At 35.3% G+C, this 12,311-nt stretch overlaps 1 long non-coding RNA gene across 1 annotated transcript in view; it reads right to left on the bottom strand.

Moving 5' to 3' along the window:
• Positions 1-427: 427 nt before the first annotated feature.
• Positions 428-12,311, bottom strand: part of LOC108281765 — a 17,484-nt gene continuing 5,600 nt past the window's right edge. Inside the window, exon 3 of the long non-coding RNA XR_001816109.2 lies at positions 428-688. This is a non-coding gene — a long non-coding RNA (uncharacterized LOC108281765). The remainder of the gene's footprint in view (positions 689-12,311) is intronic.

The following is a 12,311-nucleotide window of genomic DNA, read 5'->3' as shown; positions in this document are numbered from 1 at the left end:
TCATTTGGTAATTCTGTTATTCAAGACCATTCCTTAGACAGGAAAGTATATGGCTCTCTAAAGGTCAGGCAAGTCCATACCACTATGATGATATTCTCAAAGATGAGTTATGTTCCATACAAGTTTATTCACTAAACATGTATGCTACTAAATAATCTGACTCCAAGTAAGAAAAAAAAATAGCTTTTGGGTGTTTTCCTTGCCTTTAGACATGACGAACATAGACCATTTAATTGTATAAAGATTTTCCTGGCATATCTTCCTTTTGGGGGAAAAAAAAAAAGTCCTGAAAGTCCTTCTGTTTTATGAAACACTCTAGTCTCTGTTGTGTATTATATTATTTCACATAGAACTTATAGTCTTAAAAAGAAATATTTGTTCATTTGTTAAAAAGCTCCCAAATTGACTAATATTATTACTATTGTAGTTTGTTTTTACATAATGTTTAATAGAACATTTGTTGTGATTAAGCAAGATCGCTTCTTTGTCTCTTTTTCTCTTTTCTTCCAAATAGTCAACACCATTATAACTTTCCTATAATGGAGATGGGAATGTTTTCCTTCTGCTGAATCCCCATCTCATGAATCTACAGTCTCGAAACCCTATTTTAACAAAACAGTCATCTGACTCAGTTTGGCCGTCTCATATCGAGCTCTCTTGGCAGCAACAGAGTAACCCTTGCTGTTACCTGTGAGAGAAAATGAAGGGGTCTGTTTTGAGTATAATAGAAGACAAAAAATGAACTTGATACTTCTTCACATTTTAAAACTTTTATTTTTTTATTTAAGAAATATGCTAACAAGTTGTAACATTAACATTTAAATTTCTAGGAGCCATCTTTATAATTGATTATACCATTATATTTTTATTGGCTAAATATATCACAACTACATTCTATTCCATTCTATTATAGCAATGTTTGTTATTTATTAATAACTTTATTTTTACCTCATTCTAAAATAGCTACATAATCATGAGATGTTTAATAATGTTCTGCAAAGAGAAAAAAGAAAGAAAAAGGGATATTGACCATCTTGGATTGTTTTTCATGAATTCAGAGTCCTCAGTAAATGATTTTAGAAACTCAACTTTATCAACTTAGTTCAAATAAGCAGTCTTTGCTAATAAAATAGTCTTTTCTATCATCCGAGTATTCCAATTCTAAACTCAGAGAATTTAGGAATTTCAGTTTATAATCAGAAAACTCCCTGGTGAGCTATGAATAGTGGTAACGGCCTTAAGGAATATTCATCCCAACTTTAGTAGAACCTGGAGAGTCATCTTTAATATTTTATCATGCACCTTTCTAGTAACCACAGTTCTTGTGTCCCACAGTGGTACTCTTCAGTTTATGAGACAGTTAGTCCTGATATTAAATCTTTATTAATTTGCATAAACTCCTTGATTACACTGGCCTGTAAACAAAGCTCATTTTAGTCTCTGCTCAAACCCTTGGAAAAGTCAATTAATATCTCTGAACCTCAATTCTGACTGTAAATATGTAAATGAAAGGAACAAATTAGATGTCTAGCTATAACATTTCTTGATTTTAGGTGTTTATACTTTTTTAGAATCACCACTCTGAATCGGTGGTGCCTCTCCATATATTTGTATGAGCTAATCAACTGTTATCTATCTACTCATGACCTCCTTGGTACAACCAATCCTTTCAGACCTTAACTTATCCTGTTCCTGTGTCTGAGGATCAAGTCAACTGAAATGACTAGTCAGAACCATTTTTTCTTTTGATTACAAGTGTTCTCCAAACACAAGCCTTCCTCAAATGATAAATACCTGCTCCAAAAGAATCTCTCAATATGGTGCTGAATTTGCATAGGTTATTGATCCTAATTTCCAGACTCTGAATGGAGGTAGCTGTGCTTGGAAGAGTGGTTCTGAAAGGCATAAGGACTTAAAATCGACAGGATTAGTGCTGGGTGAGGCAGAGGTCAGTAGCTCTTGAACTGGATAGTAAACATCAAGAAATTGAGAAATAAAAAACAGGAACTTTGGGATGCTGAGGAGCATACTTAAAACCACCACAGCCTCAGATGTTTGTGTTGAAGAAGTAAGATGTCCAAGAAAAAAAAAATGTTAGGTCTGGGACTTCACTCATTCCAATAACATGCTTGGCAGAGAAATCATTACCTATTTTGCAACACAGCCTTAGAGCAAGTCTGGGCAAGCTCTCGGTGGGCAAAAAATAGACTTTCCAAAACTCACCTAGATTGCTAGCCCATCCTACGTACATGCCCCACACATAGAGTCTTCCTTTCTTTCCTCCTTTTTTTCCCCTTCCCCCCTCCTCCTTCCTCTCTCTCTTTCTCTACTCCAAAATGAATGATTTGTGTGAGTGTGGAATGTGTTTGTCAGACAAGTCCATCAGGGACTTAACAGTCTCTTAACAGGGTAAGAGAGAGATATGAGTTTTGTGGTCAACACAAGTGGTTGGGCTTCCCCACTACCTCATTCGTTTATGTTAGCTAAGTATTGATGTCTAGGTCTTTACTAATTTATAGTTCAAATATACATACAAGTAAATGTGTGTTGTGTGTGTGTGGGTCTATGTGTGTGTAAACACTGATGGTTATTTTTCCAAATGAACTGATGATGACCTCTAACTTGTGGTTCAGGAGAAAGAACTTTATGTCCTACTTTTGCTCTGGAAAAATGAAAAGACTGCTAAGAGGGAATAGTCATGATGGAATCGTGCATGTGTGTGTTAGGTAATATTGGGTGGAAAATTTAGGGATATTTTCCTTTTTAGTATTCCAAATAAATCTGTGTATGTCATAGACAGTTACTTGGAATAAATATCTTTCTTCATGAGTACCTCTTAATTTCCAGAAAATCTTATAAACATTTCTCAGTAAGTTTCTTTAAATAAACTTTGTTTCAATCATAATAATACTAGCTACTATTGAGCATGTACTCTTCCTGGCATTGTGTCCAACACAGCACTTTACATTCTTTATCTCTCATCTTTATACTCTCAAAAGATGGGGCATTGATATTCCCAGAAAACTGAGATTTGGGGAGGCTAAGTAAATTTGCCTAAGGCTATAGAACAAATACATTGTGCAGCTGTTATTTGAACATAGATCTGACTGGCTCTAACCACTGGACACTTGCTGTTGTGACATAAGGGGATTCAGACAGATATGTAGCTTATGTTATACCTGTTCTCCTTTGGTGAGCGCTTATCTATAAAGATGTTTACTTTTTGTAACCTTTAAAGGTTGATGTAATACAATTTGGTAATTATTTTAAATGTAAAATACCTTATAATGAATCTAAACATACTCCTATATCATATGGTGAGATTCTTAGAAAATATTTTAGAGTAGAGGTAAGCAGGCTTCAGATGCTGTATTACAATGCCTATCTATTTTTAAAGAGTGATATGACATCACTTTCAAGAATCTAGACTTCAGATGGCTTCCAAATGTATATGTATATCTATAGAAATATTTGGTTATAATATTTCCTGAAATATAGTCTTTCTGTTAAAGAAAAAAATAGTATTAGTTCAGGTCCTTGAGATATGAGGCAAGGATTAGAGATCTGTTAAGAAAATGTTGAACCAGACTATATAAATGTAATGATCAAAATCTCTTTAAATTTTTTTGAGGAGATTGGAGAACAGTAAATAACATTTATTGAAAGCCTGTTGTGTGTTATGTCCCACTGGAAGCTTAGACAACGTAACCTCATGTGGACCTTACAACTGCTCTGGAGGTCAGCCATTGTTCTTGAGTCAGGTTCTTTTTTCTGGTTTAAGAAAGCATCGCCCCCTCATGCTGTCTCAAAAGGCATGAGTTATTTTAAGGGAGAGTGGGTGGAGGATTTGTACAGTAAGGGAACCAGGAAGTTCATGGAATCGTCATACGATCTGGCCTTACAAGCACTTCAGTTACAACTCTGTCAAAATGGGAAGGAGCTCAAGAAACTTGCTCTTCCCACCTAAGGAAAGGATAGTATTTTCCAGCTTTTGGTGAGATGATTTATCTTCAGAATGTGTCTAATCTGAAAACAGACCTCACTGGGCAGAAACATGGAATCCATATTCACAATTATGTAAATGAAAAAATTACTTGCATTCTTATCTCTGTAAAAATTGTAATTTTCTGTTTATTTTCCCTCAATTTTTGCTATAGTTGTATTTTTGGTTACATTACTTCTTATAATAAAATAGTGGCAGGTTTCATATGTTTTGTAATTGGCTTTTTAATGAAATGTGCTTTCCATGGAAATACTCCAAACTTAACATTAGTGTCAATTTCATTGTATTCGTTCACATACATAAAACACACTATACATTTTTACATACACACATAAATATATGAAGGCACACATACTATATGCATAATTCATTTAAACATTGCTATCTAACATGGTAGACAGTAGCCACTAGCCACATGTGGCTATTGGCCACTTGTATGCATAGCTAGTCAAGATTTCAAAGACTTACACTGAAATGACAATGTTTTGGACATACTGGATGACATAAAAGTATGATAAGACCTAATTTCGCCTTTTTAAAAACATATTTTAATGTGGCAACAAAGCATTTAAAGTTACATAAGTGGCTTACAATATATTTCTACTGGACAATTTTGATCTAGAAGGGATAGGTTCCATAGCTCAGGAACTTTGAGTCAGAAAATTCTAAAGTTTAAAGAATCTTGTAGATGATACAATTCTCTCACTTTGTGAATGAGCAAACAGGTACCCCAGTGTTAAAGTGACTTACTCTGGTAACCTGAGTTGTTGGTAGAGCCAGGATGTCCCTGAATCCCCTAACGCTGGATTTCCATCCAGTGCTAGCTTCTCCCTCCCATGCTGTCCATCTTTTGTAGCAGTAGACACACCGAGTGTTTTAGGATTCCTATAATTCTGGGGCATAGAAAGCCTCACCACTCACAGCCCCTGCTGTAGTCTCTGCTCACCAGATTCTGTCTACAAAACTAATGCTTCCAAATTCATTACTATAGAATTATAGTCATGCCCTTAAGCAGATGCCTCCTCTTTTTACCATGTCACATTATTAGTTTTGCCTCCACATGAAGCTGTGGTTTTAGTGAGCCCTTAGTATCTTTCCAAAACATGATTCCAAAAAATAAATTCTACTTAATTGAGTGGTGTGACATGCACTAATAATGTTTTTTCCACCCCCATGTTTACTAGTATTCTGGTTTTCTCTGGCATCCAGAGAACAATGTTCCTTCTCTTGCCTTCTCCAGTGCTAGGTAGAAGGATCAATTGTTGATGGGTAAGGAACCCTTCCCTGGCTCCTGCCCTTTAGCCATAAAAACAAGGTATCCTTTTGCATGGCATCAGCAGAGCCTTGCTTATATAATGGTTTTTTAAAGACAAAAAATAGTTTTTCTTCTTTCTCATCTTTTAATAGAATATGTGAGAACTTGAAGAAAATAGTGTTATTGGAAGCATCCAAAATATTTAGAGACGACTTCCCCTGCCACAGAAATATTTGTTGCTCTGAAGGATACATTCCAGGGATTTACTTTCCCGATGATTCCAAGCCTGTTGAGATTCATGCACATACACCCCAAAATATATTAAAATCCATGCACTGTCGTGTGTGTGTTTTTCAGTCAGTGAAGATGCATAAAAGTGCCTGGCCCATGTCTGCTGCATTTTGATGTATCTCCTTCTGAATTCCTCAGGTTTAATCTGAGCTGTCTAGTGTAGAATTTATAGGGAGTAATTAACCCAAGTCACTGATAAATTAAAATGCCCCCAGGCAAATAAGGATATGTGAATAAATCTGATTGTTTAATGATTTCTTAGAACAGGTCACAAAAATAATTTCCAAGTTCAGTCCTTTATTGTCTAGTTGAATCCTTGCTGCTGGAAGAAGGCAGACAAAAATCTTCTTTGCCTGTCTTCAAAGCCCAGTATCCTATGCAACAAAAATTTCTGATCATAACTCTCTTTCCTACATCACTTGTAGGTGCTTTTTTCCTGCTACTGACTGTTTGCGATCATAGCGATAGAGATCTAGGGCAATGATATTACTTGTAAATAGTAATAAATGAAAATGTCATGTTCAGAGATACAATGTCAATACTACCTGTAATAGCAGATTATAGCCTACATTGGTGTAAATAGTAGTGACATACAATTATTTATAATTGGAGCTTTGCTGAGGGGAAGAGTTATTCTTTAATTAATAAAAATCTAAGACAAGGTGGTGACAGAATATGCCAGGTGTAGAGTTGAAAATGCAGTTCTTGGAAGTATCCTTCCCAGTAGCAGGAACTGAAGACTCCTGATCAACCAGATGGACCTTTTCATTGATGAGTTGATAGCTTCTAGGCTGTCGGGAACCTCTGGTGCCTTACAACTTTACTGCAACATTTCTTGTTGTGTCTCATAAACACATGATCTTCCTGTTGGAAGAGCTACTGTTTCCTTATCCTGCTAATATGAGCATGTCTCTAAATGCCAAGAGGTATTTGAATTTAATCAAAATTGACTTTACTTTGCCTTTTGTTTGGCTAAAGCATCAAGCCATCTTCTTGATGCTTCATTGTGTTTCTCAGTCAGATTTACGTAGGTTAGAAAGAGTTAGGAAGTCATTATTTCAGTTTTATAATTCTTAGAGGTCTATATCCTTAAACTTTGGAAGTAAACATGAACAGTATCTCTCCACATACTCTCAGTGCAATGCTTTTAAGCTTCCAGTTGCAATCTACCAGTGGGTCTTGAAATCTGTTTTGTTGATCAAATTTTCTTTCTTTTTTAATGAAATAGACTAAAATAAAAATATAAACATTGATTTCTGAAACCTTGTTAATATATATATATATATTTCTCTATCTTTATCATCTGTCTTCCTATTTATCATCTGCCTCCCCATATTGGTTTTAGTTTAAAGAAAAGGTTTAAAGAAAATTTGCCTTAAGGGATTTATCAGAAATAGATTATTAGACTGCATAACAATTCTTATGATTTCATGCTAGAGAACACTTATTATACAAGCATTTGTAGGTTTGCATATATGATATCTTTTACAACTTCATCCTTCTAAACCCTATTGTTTTATTAACTGTATTCTAGAGAGATTAGAAAAGGGGGGTAATAGTAAGTCTTAAGAATTTTAGTAATTGTTGTCAACCATCTATGATCAAATTTAAATATACTCTTCTATTTATAATTTTAGTTCAGCTACTGTTGTTATATAGCTTGTGTTTCCTATATATAGCAAATACTGTTTTAACATTAGTAAAGTTCAGAAGCTTCTTGTCTAGGTTTAAATTTCAGAGAATGACAGCTGATAAATCAGGGACAAACAAAGTATTATTCTTTCACACTCAGAATAAAAACTATAATACAGATCTTTAATTTCAGTACAGTGTATAGGACAGGTGATGTGGTTAAGTGGAAACAGATAGGCTTTGCAATATTATTACAAATTGGGAATCTATAATACTTCCTCTTCTTTTCAAGCATATGTTAACTCAGCTCATCTGTGATTCTAAGTGTGGATGTAGCTCATTTTACTCACAAAATGGTATCTGTTGTCTTGTGAGGCAAGATCTCTTAGGTTAATTTGCTAAGCCATAGTCTTTCTTAGTAGCATCCAAAGAAAGCACAGTTCATATGGCAACATTATTTTCAAATGATTCCCCACAAAATTATGTTTTACTTAAAAACTTGCTTAAAGAGAAGGAATATTACACCATGAAATACTATTCAGCCATAAAAAGGAATGAGATCATGTTCTTTGAGGGACATGGATAAAGCCATTATCCTCAGCAAACTAACACAGGAACAGAAAACCAAACATCATGTTCCCACTTATAAGTGGGAGCTGAACAATAAGAACACATGGACACAGGGAGGGGAACAACACACACTGAGGCCTGTGGGTGGCAGGGGAGGGAGAGCACCAGGAAGAATACCTAATGCATGCTGGGCTTAATACCTAGGTGATGGGTTGACAGGTGCAGCAAACCACCATGGCACACATTTACCTATGTCACAAAACACATCATGCACATGTACTCTGGAACTTAAAATTTTAAAAAAAATTAAAAAGGGAAAGAATATTTCTCTACATCTGCATATGGAAACAAAGTCACATCTTGACATGTATTTTAATATTTCATTAGTAACTTCTTGGTAATTTTACTTATTGAAACATGGGAAAAATATTCAAAAGCTAGTTTTTAAAAGACTTGTAAATAAAGGTGACACCATTATCCCTCTTTCAATAGAGGATGAATATTTGAGTGAATGTACCAATTTAGTATTAACTCTCTCAGTCCCTTTGTGACATTGGTATGGATACTTAATATGTACATATTAAATTCACTGGTCAGAGTTCTGATGATTTGGAATACATTTTTAAGATGCCATTTTTTACCACTATTATTGTAAAATTTGAGGAAAATGGCATCTCTAATTTTTATCTTAGGGCCATTTATATTCTGATAACAAAAGAGATTTTAAAAATATATAACTGACTTTCTTTTTTTTTTTTTGAGATGGAGTCTTGCTCTGTCGCCCAGGGTGGAGTGCAATGTGTGATCTTGGCTTACCACAACCTTTGCCTCCTGAGTTCAAGTGATTCTCCTGCCTCAGCCGCCCTAGTAGCTGGGATTACAGGTGCTGCCACCACGCCTGGCTAATTTTTGTACTTTTAGTAGAGACAGGGTTTCACCATGTTGGCTCGGCTGGTGACTCCTGGCCTCATGATCCACCCGCCTTGGCCTCCCAAAGTCCTGGGATTAGAAACATGAGCCACTGCACCTGGCTGAATAGAAGTTTTAATATTTATAAATACCCATAACTTCTTAGTTTATATGGCTTAATGAATTTTTGAAATTTACAAAATAATCAGATTGTTTGTTTTCCAGAATTATTCCTAGATTCAAAATTTGTAAGATTCTGTTAAAATATCTCAAGAGAGCTGGGTGTGATGGTGCATATCTGCAGTCCCAGCTACTCAGGAGGCTGAGATGAGAAAAACCACACTTGATCCCAGGAGTTTCAGGTTATAGTGAGCTACAATCCTGCCACTGTACTCCAGCCTGGGCAACACAGCAAGACCCCATCTCTGGGGGGGAAAGTGTGTGTGTGTGTGTGTGTGTGTGTGTGTATGTGTGTGTGTGTGTGTATGTGTGTGTGTGTGTGTGTGTGTATGTGTGTGTGTGTGTGTGTCTGGAAAAAATTGTGTGTGTGTGTGTGTGTGTGTGCGCGCGCGTGCCTCATAAGCCTCTGGCTGCACTCCAAACCCTTACTTAGTCTTATCCAGTAGAAACACATTAACCGTCAAATAAATCCTTGATTTTTACTGAATAAAGGAGCTTATATTTAGCAAATGCACTATCACAATAGTACTTCTCACAAAGTTCCTGTTTAATGCATTATATCATCAAGTGATTAAAGAAAAGGAACTGACAACAAAAAGCTACAAAATAGAGCTATTCTATCACCTTCCTTCTGATGAAAATTATCTAGACTATGTATTGTATTACATACATATTTTGTGTATGTCATTGTATTAAAATCTATACCATTTTAGACCACAAAGACCTCAGAGATCTTCTACACCAGTGGTTCTCAGACTGGATTCACTTTCAGAGCTTTAAAACTTGTTTAGACTAAGCATCCTGCAACAGGTAAATTGGAATCTCTGCAACAGGGCCTCAGGTATCAAACGTTTACAAATTCCCTAAGTGATTCCAATATACAGTCTAAGTGTTAAGAATTATTGGCTTAGGCCAGTGGTCTTCAAACTCAAATGTACATAAGAATCACCTGCAGACTTTGTTAAAACATGGATTTCTGGCCCTCACCCCTAGAGAATCTAATTAAATAGATCTGGGCTCGGTCTGAAATTTTTCAAGATCTCAAGTGTAAATTTTGTTCCCCAAAATTCATGCATAAGCCCTAGCCCGCAATGTGACCACATTTCGTAATAGAGCTTTTAGGACTAAAGAAAGGTAAAATGAGATCATAAGGGTGATACATTATCAGAAGAGGGAGGAAGAGGGATTACCCTCTCTCCATTTGCAGGTCATGTGAGAACAAAGGCTACTGCCTCAAGCAAGAGAACTCTCATCAGAGACAGAATTGGCTAGCACCCTGATCTTGAACTTCCTAGTCTTCAGCACTGTGAGAAATAAATTTCTATTGCTTTAGCCATCCAGTCTATGGTATTTTGTTATGGCATCCCAGGCTGACTAATGCATCAGTGATGCTAATAGCAGTGGTTCATGGACCACACTTTTGAGCACTTCTAACCTAGGCCACATCCCACAGAAATTTCATTTTAATTTGTCTGGAGGTAGTACATGGCATCATTTTTCCCCCCAAAGTTTCTAGGATGATCCTAAAGTATAACCACACTTGAGAACAAATGAAGTAGGATGGCTTCTTCTATTTATAGCTAAGGACACTAAGACTCAAAAGAAGTTAAGTGATTTGCCCAAGTTATCATGGTTTATGCTATTGCTGATTTTTCCAAATTTATAGGGTCAGTAAGAACAGAAAGAATTTCTTCTAGGGTCAAACAGCTTATATGTGAAATATTTAGTCCTAGAACCTAGAACTTTCAACTTCCAGAATTAACCCATTCATTTCCCCCAGACAACACTGAAATTTTCAATTTCAGGCAGGTTCATTTGAAGTAACTTTTCCATTATATTACAATCCAAGATTGTTGTATCCTATGTCTATTTCTACTTTGTAACAGTTGCTTTTTTCTTGCCACATATTTAATAACTTAGCAAAAAGGGAGATTTTTAAATATATGTACACACACATACACATATATATGTGTGTGCTTGTGTGTATAGATAGATACTTGACACATGTTTAATGACTGATCAGAAAGTGATATTTTAAATCCATATATATACACGTGTGTGTGTGTGTATGATACTTAGCTGATCTTCACACCACAACATTAATCTGCCCACCATGAACAGAAGCACTGTTATCAAGTATCAGCCTTCTTGTATAATAACAGAAAATTCAGAAAATTGATTCATGCAATAACAAGATGAAAATTTATCAGAACTTTTAAATACCTTAATTCCCAGCTATAATGAGAGGGAAAATAACTCAAGATGGGTGAAAGTTTATTGAAGATTTCACCTCAAGTACAGGCACTTAGTTAGACAGTGATTTTAGGCATGTAGTGATATGAACTTACATTGTCCATATATCGGGGAGAAATGACATCATAAGTAAAATATAACACATTCAGCTTAACGCTGCTAAATGAAAGGTGCCAATCCCCTGCACATTCTGAGTAGGCACTTGATTTCCTCCAAAAATAAACCTTATTTCTCCTGAGGCATTGACATTTTGTTAATGGAGGAAATGAATCTTTACATTTTTTCATATATTCTCAGAGTTAATATGAAATATGCAAATCCCAAAAGGAGAAGTTAGTTGTACATTTTTGGCCAATGATTCAGCAAAAAAGTGAGAAAAAGAAAATCTGACTAGGAATTGGGAGGATTGACTTCTCCTTCCACTTCTAACTAATTAACAGCAGAAACTGGTAATGATCCCTATCTATGTTACCCTTGATTTCTTTGTAAAATGAAATGGATAGAATATAATTATTCCAAGTTTCCTCCTACTTTTCTCACTTAGATGACAAGTACTTCTAAGGAATGCTGTGTTTTTGTTTGTTAAACTGTTTTTGGGTTTTAAAATTTTGTTATTTTAACATTTTTTACAAATGGCAGTGTTTTACATTTGGCCAAGATAAGTAAAAATGGTAAATTAAAAATGGCACTACTAAAAAAATCAAAAAAATGAAATAAAACATGGAAAGAACCAGTGTATATTCTTTAAAGTTAGGTGAGAAAGGATCACAGAAACACGTCATTGGACTACACACTTAAGTTTAACATCAGCAAACTGTTAACTATTTCCCATCTAAAAGATACTATTGATGCAAAATAGCCAAGATTTTCTTTGCCTGACACAGGTAATTTCATCAGCAGAAGAAAAAGTCTGAATGGCCTGGCTATTAAATGTTTTATTGGAATTCACTATTTATAATACTCAGGCAGCAGAAATTTGAAGCAAAACATTAACTACAATACGAAGTCAACTTCACTAGTTCAGCCAGTATTGACATCAAATACTATTTTTCCCAAACCGTATATCCAACAAAAGTATTTAGAAAGAAATACATTAGTGAGCTTGAGTTAATAGAAACCAATCTTCACAATATTTTATATAATTAACAAACCAGAACAATAGTGGCAAATAAACACATTCTCTAAGTCTAATTAATACCCCCTTTGGTTCAAATACCT

This window comes from Cebus imitator, unplaced genomic scaffold (assembly GCF_001604975.1).
Source record: "Cebus imitator isolate Cc_AM_T3 unplaced genomic scaffold, Cebus_imitator-1.0 Scaffold11, whole genome shotgun sequence".
Classification (NCBI taxonomy): Eukaryota; Metazoa; Chordata; class Mammalia; order Primates; family Cebidae; genus Cebus; species Cebus imitator.
Note: the sequence above shows the minus strand (reverse complement) of the source record. Positions and strands in the feature narration are given on the sequence as shown.